We start from the raw sequence: 14850 nt of genomic DNA, 5'->3' as shown, positions 1-14850 counted from the left end.
AAGTGAACTGTATAAGGGACTGGCATGTATAGAAGCTAGTTTTGGCATAAATATGAGTTTAAGCTTCAGTTTGTTTGGGGTTTTTTTAAATATCTGTATGGTTTTAAGTGCTTTGTAACTGAGAACAGAATGTTTTATTAGGACCTAAGCATGCATTTTCTGTTTTTCTTTATCAAGGAATTAGGAGGAGTAAAATAGCAATAAAAACAAAGCCCATATACTTGGTTAAAGTATTAAATAGTTCTTAGGAATGGTTTTAACCTAGTGGTTTTGGTCAGATAATGAGTGAATTGGCCGTATGATACAGCAAACTAATACCAAGTTAATTCAATGGCATCAGTATTTGGTTCAGAAACACCAAAGTTGCGAGAAGGAAAAGTATGTTCCTGGTTTTGGGTGAACAAAATAAAAGTATCCTTCATTTAAGGTTGTGAATTATTACATGCATTTACATAACCATAATTTTATTGCCATTGCCCCTTCCCTGACCCCCACCACAACAGTATATCCACGTGATGAGAAGTGGTAATCTTTTGCTGCCTTGATACGTAGCTTTAGAAATATTAAATTCTGGCCGCTGTGCATTATGCACTGGAGTTTACTCCAAGCAGTGCAGGGTAGCTGTGCCTTTTACATAACCAGTGATTGTGGGTGGTGTGAAGTGTTAGCCTTGTCTGATTCTAAAGGAGAGCTGACAACGCTGTTGGCCATTTTCCAGATGAGCTGATGATTGTACTGGGCATAATAAAATCACCTCCTTCCTGAAGGAGGAATAGGAAGTGTTTCTGTGGGTTCAAAGTATGTGCGAGTGGGGAAGTCCATGCTGCGTTTCCTGAGCTGGACTCTGATGTATTTGTTCAGTTACCGATTTTGTCTGACTGAGCAGAATTTTAGTGCAAAAGCACCTTGAATTTATTGGACTTCAAATATTTAAAGAACAAAAATATGTACCAAGAACCTCAGATAACATCTGTCAGTGTTTGATTTTGAATCCCCTTTTTGTGCAAATGATAGTAACAAATTCTCAGGTGTGTCTGCATTTTTTTCCCTAACAGAAGACATTTAAATACTCCAAGGTCTGCCATTTAGGGGTTTCTGTAAGAATGAAGCATTGCTTATACTGTTTGTCAACCTCTTAAAGTAAATTGCTATTGATTGTTTCTCACTTGTTATTGAAAGTTTGCTTTACCGTACATTAATGTCATAGTAACAGAAATGAGTGGGAAAGCATCTGCATCTGTGCCTTCCCAAACAGGGAACAACCATCATTGGTGAAACAGTTGTTAGTGTTTATTTGAATGTCTTTTTTGTCATGCAGTGGGGAAAATACTTGCTTATGTCCAGTGTGCAAATGACAGAGGCAGTGTCCTTTATAATTGCTGTCGCACACAGTAATATTTATCAATTGTAGGTGATATTTCACAATCCATCTCTTTGGAGTGGTATCTCTTCCAAAACACAGCCTTATATCTGTTGAGAACAGTATTTATCTCCCAGCTCACCAAATGCAACTCAGAATACACCACAGTTTGTAATAACAGGTGAAACAGTCTAACATTTTTAAATCTCTATTTTACATCTGTTGGTTTTGCAACAATCTGCCAAAGCAGGTTTCTGTGCTTTGAGGCCTCTGTCATGGTCCTGTAAATTCTTGATTCCATTTAGGAAATGTCAGCTTTCTCATATGTCACCAGGCTTCCTACTACTAATGTGATAAATATTTGGGTGGTTAACAAAAGCTTGTAAGCCCTACTGCTTCCCTTACTTGAATTTTTAATTTCACATTATGCTGGTTGCCAATATATTTCACCAACTCTGAAAATAAACAAATTCTAAAATTCCTATCACTGATAAAGAAAATGTGTCCTGCATACTTTCTATCCCAAAATTTTTTTCCCAGGAAACAAAATTTGTAACTTGAGTGACAGCCAGCACTGGACTTTGTGCTAGTATGGGAATGAATATGCATATGTTCAAGAGATTATTATGTTGTTTTCATTGCTGACTGCTAATTCTTTTGCTTCCCATATGTCTCTCCAGGGCTTGGACAGTACAGGAGTTTTTTGAGAAGTGGAATGATTTTACATTTAAGGAACTGAGATGCGTATCTTGGGTTCTGCTGTAAACTTCACAGCGTTACATCTCTTAATTTCCACTACTCTGCCATAATTGTTTAAAAATGCTTTTTGCTGACCAGTATCTGTTAGACTTTGCATTGATACCTCGGACACATTTTGGATTCCATTCTGACTTCCATCATATAACATAGGAATCTGTGTTGAGCTCAGATAATAAAATAGTTCTGGTAACTTGAAGTACTATACCATAACCAGTATGAGAACATGCTTGGGTATCCCAGGCTGACAAATGAGGACGACATCAGTGGTTTATAACTCATGTGGACATGGAAAGAATGGGGACGTCAGTCTAACTGTTCTGGATATAAGGAAAATAAAAAGAAACATTTTCTGTAGTGCTCCTAAAACTAAAGAAATATGTTTTATCCAGATTCAGAATAGTTAAATAATTGTGATTTTATTTTTAGAACAGTGAGTAACACTTTCTAAAGCAACCAAAGCAATAGAGTACTTCTGAGAAATAAAAACTAAGTCATGAGCATTGTATACAAAATAGTTCTGAAGTTGCACTTAACACAAGTTTGTGTATATTAATTTTCAATATGATCAATTAAATACAGGTCAATAGTGAAGACTTTTTATTGTGGGTTTTGTGGACAAGCAAATAGCACTAATGATAAAATAAGCTGGTTTTCCTGCTTGGCTTTTATTTAGTTAGGCTGTCTTTCCACTATCAACCTCCTTCAGCTGGTATTTGAAATTGTTTATTAGTGTGCCCAGCCAACCATGTATTCAGTGCTTTAAAAATACAGTTTGAAAGCTTGATCTGCTTAGTTCCACTGTATCAATGTTCCTGTTTTTGAAAACACTTTACTGCCTCTCTTCACTCTGTGCATACAGGGATTCAAGATAACTTCTGAAATGTATATTTGTTCTTAAACCTTTTTCTACCATCTCCTGACAATATGGAAGCAATAAGAGGAAAACAAAATTCCACATATTTGTAAGAATTGCCTAAACTGAAAGGAAGAGCAGAAAATCACGTAACCTCTCAGAAGCTGTAGAGCTCACTGCTGAAATTTTTCCTAGCTTTGTTCCTTGGGTTGAATTGACGACAGGATACGGGTTTCTCAGCAGACAGTGAAGTGACACTATGATATGTTCAATTTTTTTATATTGAAGATAAAACCATCCCCTAGAGACATTATGTAATGTTTCAGGCTACTACTTTTTCTTTAAATTCCCTTTAGAAGGCTTATACTGTGTACTGATGTAATAGCTGTTTTTGTCTAGTATGTTTTGCACTTTAAACTTTTTTCTGATTTTGTTTTAATTTTGGGCATCGTCTTACAGGTCATGTAGAAGTAGACAAGCAGTGGTTTAGACTGCTTTGTTAGATTTTATGTGTTTCCCAATTCTTACTTTTCAGTCAGTAAGTTTGCCTCAAAGAATTGCTTCAGCTATCAAGTTTGCTCTGTAGACTTCTCAGCTTTATTTGTATTTTGTTAAATTCATCTATATTTGGACCAGAGAGATAGCAGTACTTGCTTATGGTTTAGAGAGTTGCTTCTAAATAAAACATATATTGAAAGTCTTATTTAAGATTGTCATAGGAAAAGATAAAGATATTCTAAAATTTTGCTATTTGGAAGTTGACTGAGCTGGCGTGGAGGGGAGGGGGAAAGGTCAAAGGTGTCAACATACTATCTCCAAGGGTGGAACCATTCATGGATATTAAAATACCTATGCCTATATAGGTAGAGGGTATAATTTAAGAAATTTCCCACAAAGCTACTGAAGCAAAGGTAACTAAGTTACTGGATTTTGCAGCCAATTTCAGATAATGAGAACACAACTGCTCTGAAAATTTATCGCTGCTTACTCTACAGATACATGAAACTAAGGCTGAGCTTTCAAGTACATTTCTTCTGCAATTGATATTGTTTCAGGGACTCCCTGTTGTTTGTTTCCTCCTCAGTGTTGCCCTCCCGGTTCTGTTGTGTAAACTGGGCTGGGAACTATGTGATGCTGACGAGAGTCAAAAAAATTGAGGACAAAAATGTGCTTGTTCTGGTATGTGAGGTTCTTTGGGATGACAGGAGGTGGTGTATTTTTCCCAAATTCCGATCAGCTTTCCAATGTGGTTCATCACACTGGTGTAGGACAGTCAGCTGAGGAACATGCAGGGAGAGCTGCTTAAACTGCCACGGCTGTTGGAAAAAATGTTTTCTGAACTGTGGCATGTTTATCTCTTCAAGATGACATTTTTAAATGATGCAGTCATCTTGTTTTGGAAACAGTTTGGTTGGAAAGTACTGGATATATTTTTGCATTGGACAAAATTTCAGACTGCTGGCTTATGCAGATAATAGGGTGAGATAGGTTTAGGATTTCTTTTCCAGTTTGAGGAATAAAATCATCCTCAACTAGAGATTAGATGAACTGTATTAGAAAAACTACTTTTTAAAAGTGAAGGGAGATTTATTTTTGCTAATAAGAAGGGAGGATGGCAAGGCTTACCATTAGCTGCACAACTCCAAAACTTTGGGAAATGCTGTCTAATTATACCATTATAATATCTGGGGACTTGTAGACTTCTTTATAACTTCTGGTGTACAGATAGCTCAAAGGGAAGGTCTGAAGGAATAGAGTAGTGAATTTACAGGTCACTTCAGGTTTGTGTGTTTTGTGTTGGAAAATGTCATATCCTGGAAAACAGAAAGCCTGACATTTTCCTTATTTTAGTTATTGCAAGGTATTCATGGACTTGAAATTTCATTACTCTGCACTAAAAGCATGCTCTCAGTGCCACAGAAGGTTACTTAAAATACTAAGTAAGAGGATGATTACCCTTTATACTAGGTCATAAAACAGAGTAGTTTGATCTTTTAGGCACCACAAAGATGGAATCCCACAGAAATCTTACAGCAGGCTTTGACTTTGTGTTTTCATTACAGTATTTGAAGAAGTCTGTAGTATCCCAGATATACTTTCTACAGTCTTACCTTTGCATGTTTTCTTTTGTTTACAGCTCTCTTCGCAGGGTAGAACAGCAACCTACCTTGTTTGGGCTGCTGGTTATTACTGAAGTATGATATAAAGAATTGGGTTTCTTTTCTTATTTAAGCATGTAGTACAGTTTTATGGTGTTTAGGATTTTTTTTTTATGTGTTTTGAAGATTTTTTAATCTTTGTTTGTAGGTCTCTCTCTTTACTTTCCAATGCTAGTAGTTGACATAAGTCAATATACTGGTTTGTTTTTCTGTCAGTATTTGCAATAGCTCTGACAGTGGCTGAGGTTTGCTTTTTGAAATGGTCATAGTGTGAGAAAGAGACTATAATTTCTATTACAGCCACGTTCTGTAGTGTCTGAAGAAACATGATATGGTGGCAGTGTTATTAACATGAAAATCTCCTTTTAACTCAAGCAAGTCTGTGGCATGCTCTATCCAGGGAACTTACAGATCTGTACAAAAGCATTTGCTTTGCAAAGCAGAGGCGGCACTTTGTGCACTGAAGCAACAAGGTTAAATAAAATGACTGGTGAAATTAAAGACTGCCATCTCCTCGAAGAAATGCATCTTCTCATTTTCCCTCTCCCAACCTTTATACAGCCTTATATTGTCCAGATTGCTGTGGGTCTCTTCGTTAAATGAGCTTTGCATCTCACAGTTAATTTTCTGCCAGTATCACTTTAGGCTGACGACTGTGGGTGTTTGTGTATCTATTAAGCACACTGCCAGGACATGTCCACCACTTGCCACCACTCCCATTAAACGGCTGTCAGCAGGTTTACAGAGCTGCTTTCTTGCTTTGCATTAATTGCTGCAACTCAGTAGATGCAGTGAAAAGCACCTATAAACAGAGAACACAGTTTGCCTTGAAAATTCTAAAGGTAAATAGAAATGCCACGAGCTGTTAAGTCATATTTCGTATTTAGTCATATCAATATGATTGTCAGGAAAGACGTGTCACTTCTTTTTAATTTTCTTTTTTTCAACTAACCTTTCTCCTTGAGCTCCGACCTCCATAAGGAAAATACTGCAAATCTAAACAAGAGTATGTCAGCAGCTTCTTGCATGTGACTGTCTTGTTGAAGTTGTATATAATCCCATGCTGAGAATTACAATTGCTTCTGAAATGAAAATCTGTTAGAATTAGATCAAACATTATCCTAGCTGAGATAAGCAGTGCGGGGAAGATTAATGATTTGTCCATGAAAGTCAGTGTGTAGATGGGTTATTGGTTTAAGGCTTTTCAAGAGATGTACTAAAATGCAGAAGGAGTACTAGCTTAATTTGATGGGCTGCAGCTAGTTTGCTGCATATTAATATGGTATATTTTTTCAGAGTAGAAAATTCTTATTCTAGTTCTTAAGACAAAGAATCATTTGGGGTGAAAATTCCTTTGTACTACTTGAAGCAGTGAAAGCAATAGTAAATAATTAAGGAGTGAAGCAGTAATTTTCTATATTCAGACTCTTAATAAAATACTACCTTGGAAATCTGGTGAACATGAGTAGAAGGCCAGCGCAAGATGCGGGAAAACTTAAGTGTATTGACTGAAGGTATGAAGTTGAATCTAAAGATTTATTATCTCTAAGAAGTTTCTTTGAGGCTTTACTTAGCCTTATATTCAGTGACTTCAGACTTTATTAATTTTAATTTAGCATTCCTGAGCATCGTTTGTAGGTGAATTTTGAGAACAAATCGTTGTGTAAGTTTACAAGCTAATTTGACATGACCAGCATATGGAAAAAGTTGAAAGAAACTAGTGAGTTGTGCAATGTCACTGAGAACACCAGTGGTGGAGAGCAGAATAGTTCCCAAGTGCTTTGATACAAATAGGTATCCTCTACACTGGGTGGCACAGTCTTCTGAAAATGACTAAAAGTTCTTCTATTCATTGATCTTTCTCTGTCTTACATGCTGCAGAACCATGAATTTTTCACCCAGTGATGTTCTCTTTAGAGTCTTTGGGTTTTATACGTCTTGCATTGATCTTTTAAGGGTTGTTCAGTGTTGCTTTTCAAGCAGCCAGCTAAGAGAATAATTGAATGATCAGATACTTACCTCTCATGCCAAACCTGCTGGTTGTAAGATTCCTGCTTTCACTGGTCATAGCATATTGGTGAAATAAAGGATTTTTAAAGATGATTAAGATCTTCAATACCTTCTCACATAGAAATTTGTGTTCTGTGTTTATCCCTATGCAGTAATTCTTTTTACCCAAAATCTCTATGCTATGTACAAATACAGTTAGATAAACTTGATTCTCATGTAAGAATAAAATCAACTTTGTCACTAGATATGTTCTGTTTGTAATAGTTTCTAGGTCTCTTGAAGGTAGCAGTATAAAATAACATTCATCATCTGACTTGAATATTTTGAGTTCCTTTCTGCTCTTTAGTAACCATTGCATTGTTGCTCATAAAAAGTTGATGATTATGAAAATTCAAAAAAACAAACTGATAGCCAGCAACAAAATACAAAAATCCCCTTCTAAAATGCTAATTTTCAGCTTTCCTGTTTTGTGCTTCAAATTTTCTTGTAAATTGGAATTGCATAAACTTTTTTGTGGTTTATTATTGCCTCTTAAAATCTTTGGAGTGCCTACTGGTCCGTCTTGTCCAGCATTAGTTAAATCTAAATCAGCCCTAAGGCACGTTTGTATAACATTTTTGCAGGCCTCTTTCACTGTATATTTTGATCATTTTCTGACAGTGCTGAAAAAGTATGATATTTCCATGCTGACAATTCCCTCATTCTTTTGCCAGGGGTAAAATCCTGTGCAGGCTATGTAAGTAGTTGTTTGTTTGAAAGGTTTTGGGGAAGGGATGGGACTGGACAGGTAGAAGGGTATGTAAATATGTGACATGTTAGAAGGGTTAAAAAACATACTTTGTAAATGTGTAGAGGAATGAAGTGAGCTCTTAGTGGTTCATTGTTCCTGAGGGAGCTCAGTGAAGATTCTGGTGAACAATTTGCCTCCTCCACTTCACCTGTCTTATTTTTATAGTAAAAAAACCTATTCTGTTACTCCAGAGATCTGTCAGCCACAATATCAGTGCCATCTCTAGCAGAACACCTTTAAAGTTGGGCATTTTGAATATGATCCTACCAGTGTTGGAAGCCATATGAAAAGTAAAGATCTGTTTAATCGCACAACACCCTCTGGGTTTTGAGCAGATGTGGCTACATGTATCCACAGCTGTGTTTCAATGTATGCTTACAATACATACACACAATGAAAACCAGGAGTGTTTTCCACTGAGATGGAAAAAATTCTTTTAGCCAGGAGAAAAGGACAGCCATAGTAACTGTTGTTTGCCATTGATGAAGTCTTCGGGAAGTGAATGCAGAGCTCTTTTAAGTGCAATCAAATTGTCCATTACAAATTAAAAAGTCACGTTTTCAAAAGAAACTTTAATATTTCTGTACATAGAAGATGGTAGAATACAGATTTGTGAGGATGATTAGGTTTGTAGTCCTTTTGGGTCTCTCATTTTTTTTTAATTTTTAATGTGGAGATGCATAGATATAGATCTGTGCACTCGCTAATGGTCTAGGCACCTAAGTCTATAAAGTAATGTTAAAAAGAAAGTAATGCAAGTAGGAAAAGAAAAGGATCTGAAGATGTGGGATTAGTGTGGAGTTTCTCACAAATTGCTTTACTACCCTGACCAAAAATATTTGATTTTTCTACTCTGTCTGATTTCTAAAATATGTATTTATGAGGAGTCAGTACCATTGAAATATCTGAGATAGAAGTTCAGGTCAGAGTACTATATAAACAAAACCAAAGTGTTCCTTGCACTAGTAGTAAACTATCTCAACAGGCAGGAAAAAGTTTTAGTGTTTTCCTTTATTCAAGACCTTTACCCTTGGCCCTGTAAACTGAGGGTCACTATGTATTCAGCTATGTGTAGGTTACACTTTATGTTCAGAATTTCATTGGGGCTTGAGGGAACTTTTGAACACTGGAAGCTTTGAGCAAGAGGAATTAAGACTTTAACACTTATGTAGAAGTAGCAAACCATCAAAATCACAAATATGTCAGTCCAAGATCTTTGAGACTCTAGCCCTGGGAAGTAAGCTACTTCACAAGTACAAGGACTTGTTCCATATTGAAAAGATACTAATTCAAGTTAGGCCTTTCTTTCGTTAGATGCTTGTACCTGAAATCTGATGAATGTTTAACTCGTGTCTGATACAGATCAATGTATTTATAACTTGGATGATGATTATAACTTGGAAATTGATGGTCAGATCTTAAAGTATTGACATCGAATGTCAGACACGATCAGTAACTTGCTGGTTCTGAGAACTTTATTAGTAGAATCACAATACTTGTGTGTTTCCCAAATTGCTTTTTGCCCCTTTCCTCCTTTTTCATTAGACAATAACTCGCCAAGTGCTGTGAACATTTTACGGCTGTGTTAAATTTAAACACCAAAAGATGTTCTGAATAGTTAAGTTGATCTCAAATTCAAGACATCTGATACAAAGTATCAATGAACATGTAAAGGATTGAAATCCTGGTAGAATTCTGTAGCCAACTCAATTTTTGCAATATTGGGTGAAGCCACAGAAAATCAAAGTGAGGTTTTGAAGAAAAACATTCTTCACAGCTGTCTGCCTTTGTAATATTTATAAAAAAGACTGCTCTTAGTGGAGACCATACAACCAGTATAAGATACTGGAGGGGAAATTTTCTTAACTGCCTTAAGTAAGATGTCATGAAGTCAGCAAAAATGATTCAAGTACTAGAAGTTTCTGAAGCCAAACGCAAGTTGCCACTCTTTTGCACTTCTTCATTGCTCTTGCTTCTTTTCACTTCTGAGAAAATTTGAGTTCTCAATTTGACTATGGACTTGTATTTTAAAAAGGGCAGAGTAGCATCTCTTGTATTTCTAGCTCATGTATTTACTAAGAATGTGGCTTGACAGTATATTGTGTATCACAGTCTCTGATAATAACTGCCTGTCATGGTACTCGATTAAAATAACTTGATGGTTTTGGGTTTTCAGGGTTTTTTTGTCATTTTCTTTGTCTTGTCTTTTTACAACATGTTGATTAGAAGCAGCAACGTTATGCTGGCTAGAGAACACAGTAATTGTTACCTTCTTGCTTGCTAAAGCCCTAATTAGTGTGAATGAGCATGAAAAATAGATACTAAAATGCAGTAGATAAAGGTAATACTATGCCACAAGAGAAAAGCTTTCTTTATTGTGACCAAATTCTGGCGTATTTAAAGTATTAAGAGGATTAAATGGGTGAATTAAATAGTTGTGCTCTCATGCACTATTTGCATTTGAAAAGGGAGACTGTGTGGTAGGGTTTGGACAAGGAAATGGGTCCCGGCCTGCTCAAAGTCACTGCAGGGACAACATAAATGATAATGGACCTACTGGATTTCTTCACAAAAATTTTTCTTGACAAATAATTTTTAGGAGAGCAGCAGACATGCATAAACATCATTAAATATGAGGTAGATTTGTTGATATATTTTGTTATAAAGTGAACTAACCAAACTAAATTACTTTTTAAAATCACTTAGTGTGTACTTGGTGTATGTATTTATTTTTCCAATAATTTTGTATCTTAATTAACCTAGGACTGAGTGCTTTCTTAAAGATGACAAATTATTATTTTTTTTTAATAAAAGCAGGACATAAATTGCATGCTGTTATTGCAGTGCCTCATTCTGAGGCCCATTCTGGTTTTTATTCTCTGATACAATTTCTTTCAGGTGCGTGATACCTACAGAGCATCTTTTCTCTCGTGGTATGGCTAATTACTCTCTGTTTATTCTCTTTTCTCTCATTATATTTAGTTGCTGAATAGAATCTCAAATAAATATCTTTTGGTTGCACATACAGTTTTAGTTGGATAAAATATGTGAAGTGGTTGTATTTTGTTATCGGCTGCTTTTTCGTTTGCATCTACAGACTTCTGATCACTTCAATTATTCATCTGTCTGGTGTGTTTTTATACAAATTGCATAAGTTATTGTTATATATGCTGGACATTTTCAAGAAATAACCACTCTTCTTAATTGGATACATTTATATTCTAGTGTTCTTTACTTTTCTGATGTGAGTTCTAGTTCTTTAGCTTAGATAGTAGTTCCAGAAATCTGTTGTTTGCAGCTGAATACAGACTGGATGTTGGATTTTGCCTAAAAAAGTCATAAAAGTCTGTTTAAAAATTTCAGAAATTTCTAGCTGTGCACTTTTCACTTCTGATTACTTCTGGTAAACTGGGCAAGTGTAGGTCCTGAAGACATCAGGAATTGTAGGCATCAATGATAGATCCATGACATAACATGCAATAGAGAGTTTGTCTTCCCTTTGTGAAAAATTGTAAACCTTCATAAGCAAGACAAAAATCTGCAGAAAAGTTGTAGCTTGGCAGTTTTGGATCAGTTTCATTTGGACTTCAGTTAGACAGTAATTTTGTATTAACATAAAGAGGCTGTGCTACCAACTTCTGTTTTTAAAAGCAGATGTCTTTGAAGATATTTGAGTACTAATCAGGCATCCAGGTGGAAAGCTTCAGCTTTCTGTTCTTCACCACATGAGATTTCATGAAAGCCTTTCAGTGCACTGTCATTGAATGGGTAAAGAAAATAATAGAAACTATTTTCTCAGCATCAGAATAGCAGACCAAGATTTGTTTCCCTAAAGAAAGTATGAAAATGAGTTGAGAATAGCAGGAGGATGATAGCTCTGTACCTTTGCCGAACTTCCAGATCTTCCTGAACGTGATACTGTTGCCATGCTCTGCTTTTGACAGGAGTCAGTTGCATTGGGACTGCTTTGCACTTGCCTAGTGTTAGCGTGCTTTGCTAACTCTGCAGGTTAACAGTAATGTTGCTCTTACTTGCTTCTAGCCATATTTTTTTTCCTTGTGCTTGATAGCAGAAGTAAGAGAATGACTGAAGAAAAAGGAAGTAGAATTATGCACAAGTGAGAAGACAACGCAAATATGGCCAACAATAGCTTTAACTTCCCTTTTGTGTATATCATTAAGACATCATTTGCTTGGGGATTTTATCAAAAAGGAGGGGAAAAAATTGCAGGAAGAGTCCATCAGTATAACATCCAATACTGCTCCCTAAAAATAAGTGTTGAAAAGAAGAATGTATCACTAAAATAAGTACCTTTTACGGTACTGAAAGAAGTCTGGAAGGCAGCTAATGCAGAAAATCATAAACATGAGTCTTGTGTTTGGAATCTGGCAACAGATCATTCATGGACATGTACAATTACCACTCTCCACTGGCTGATGTCTGCCTCGAGCTTCAGAATCCAGCATTGCAATGAGTTTGACAGACAAGCCTGTTCCTAGCAGTCTTTGTGACTGTAACGCTTTCTAAAAAGTCATTACTTTCCTGCTACATAATTTTGATGTGAAAGCTATTCTGAAAATAGTAAAGATTAGTGCCATGTCTCCAACATAAGGGACTGCTGCAGATTTTCCGACTGATGCAGTTATTCTCATGGCATTGCAAATCAATATCATTGTGTAGTTTTCTTGTAAAGCAAGTTTGATGGGAAATACTGACTGAGTAAATCGTCTTTAAATTGACCAGAGAACATAAGATTCATGTTTCTGAAACTATGGTTTTTGAGGGAATGTGGAGCAGGCAAGAGATTTCAGGTTTGATGAGCAAGAATAAGAAGCTCTAGAATCAGACAGTGGTAATTTCTCTATGCATTATAATAAGCTGTTTCAGGGGCCTCAGGAAAAGGAGAGCAAAAGTCAGGGACTGAAAAGCTCTTGCTGTCAGCCATGGCTTTACTTTATTTAAAGTTATGCTAGTCACTTTGCTGTTTGCAAAATAACACACTTTATAAATATTGTGTAGCGTTTATAAAGGTGTTATAAATTAAAGAATTTTTAAAACCAGGTTTGTTTGTCTAGAAGGGTTGATTAAGCAAGGTATAAGTGGCAAACCTTATAATTTCCACGCAAAATGGCTAATTTCAGAATTTTCACATTACTTGATTTTGTGGCATTGAGTTCTTCACACAGTTTAATCCTAACTATTCTTTCTTTGCAGATTTCTGTTATTCTTTCCTCAGCTCCATTCTTGTTATGGTGTTACTTGCTCTCTTCAAACTGTTTCCTGTGCACAAGTGAGCAATGCCTAAATAATTCATGAAATTGAATAAAAGAGTACCTGTACAGGGCCAGCCAAAGGTATGACTAGCCAGCACCCTGTCATCAGTAGTGACCAAGGTGCCAGACCAAGCAAATAGGGCAAACTGTTCTCAAAATTTCTAAAAATACTCACCAAAAAAACCTTTCCTAAATTTGAAATGAATGTAGGCTTCCTGAATTTGTCATACAGCTCCAGCATGAAATTGGGCAAGTGGCTTAGTTTTTCTCCGTACACAGCTTCTCCCTATCTCTGGAGGCAGTTGGATACCCTTACAAAGTGGTTATGAGAATATAACCAGCAACACTGAAAGTATATTTGATAATACTGAAAAGATTGCTTGACAGTAAGCGGAAACTTAAGCTTCAGTTATATAGCATGGGGCATTTTTCACTTTGAATGGTGTGCAGTTCAGTGTAAAGCAGTTTGAGATAATCCAGTTGAACACACTACAGAAGCTTGGATTTCATGTGTCACCTCTGCCACCATGGTCTCTTTTGGGCTACTAATTTTTTGTCTGTTTTTAAAAAATTCTTTTAAATGTGCAAATTTAGATCTACTAATTCAAGTAGCATCACAACCAGAACTCTGGTGGTAATTTAATACAGCAGAATTCAACTCAGGACAGACTAGGCAAAACTGTTAGTGTAAATGTCTGCAAAACGTAAAAATGAGTGTTCTTCCTTAAATTAAATACGAGGTCCTGAAATCTTATAATTGAAAGTTGAGCTTCTGTAATCACACTGTTTATCTCAGATGCAGCTGACATATTCTAATATAGCCTGGGGAACTTGGAAATGAAGGAATAAGCAAGAAGCCAGGCCACTGTTGCAGTCCAGATTTATGTTCTGAACTGGGAACTGGAGAAGATTGTAAATTGAAGTCCCACAGTGTGTTGCAGAGGTCCCAAATTAATTAGCAAGGGAGTATGTTGATGGAATTGAATATATGGGTTTCATATCAGGGTGTTTGTAGTGCTAATGTGTTCTTAGTCATTGCTGAATTTGGCAGGAAGAAGATAGGGCATAACCAGCAGCTCTCTTGAGTCTGTGAAATCAAGTGTAGGAGATTTGCAGATGACTTGCCTTTATGAAACAAGATGCGAGATTCAGACTTTGAGTTCCTGTGGAATATCAGTGCAGTCAGCATGCAGGTCTACAAATTAATTTCTTGATTAAAAGTCTTGGAGAAAACATGCTTCAGCTTGGAATTCAGTTCTAGGAGAAGAAAAATTCAAATGTTAGGCTGTGGTTTTATGTGATCACCTGAAATCCCTTCATTTTACTTCTGTTTTCAGTTGAACTGCCACTGTAATTTGCTGTGAATCTTAAGGTATTAATGTTTACAGACACCTTGGACAACTAATAGAAAGACAAGTGTTCCCTGAAGTTGACTTCTGGAATATCTAGTGCAGTTCATTTTTTATTTAAATAAACATATAAAGCATCTTTTTTTTGTGCATCTAAGTAGTGTTTCTAGAGATAATTCAAGCCCATAGTATGAATAAAATCGATGGTTCCATTGTTCCTGTCCCATGTAGAAAAAAATTTCCTTTTTTCTTACATTTTTACTTGTGATAAATTTATTTCTTTTGTTGAAATTTATT

General features: G+C 36.1%; 2 protein-coding genes across 3 annotated transcripts in view; one reads left to right on the top strand and one right to left on the bottom strand.

Moving 5' to 3' along the window:
• ZFAND3 (zinc finger AN1-type containing 3) overlaps positions 1-14850 on the top strand; it is a 131943-nt gene that overhangs the window by 57936 nt on the left and 59157 nt on the right. The gene's annotated exons all lie outside the window — the stretch shown is intronic.
• Positions 9454-14850, bottom strand: part of KCNK5 (potassium two pore domain channel subfamily K member 5) — a 575865-nt gene continuing 570468 nt past the window's right edge. Inside the window, exon 6 of the transcript XR_010429610.1 lies at positions 9454-9464. The gene's annotated coding sequence lies outside the window, so the exon portion shown is untranslated. The remainder of the gene's footprint in view (positions 9465-14850) is intronic.

This window comes from Pseudopipra pipra, chromosome 3 (assembly GCF_036250125.1).
Source record: "Pseudopipra pipra isolate bDixPip1 chromosome 3, bDixPip1.hap1, whole genome shotgun sequence".
NCBI lineage: Eukaryota > Metazoa > Chordata > Aves > Passeriformes > Pipridae > Pseudopipra > Pseudopipra pipra.
Note: the sequence above shows the minus strand (reverse complement) of the source record. Positions and strands in the feature narration are given on the sequence as shown.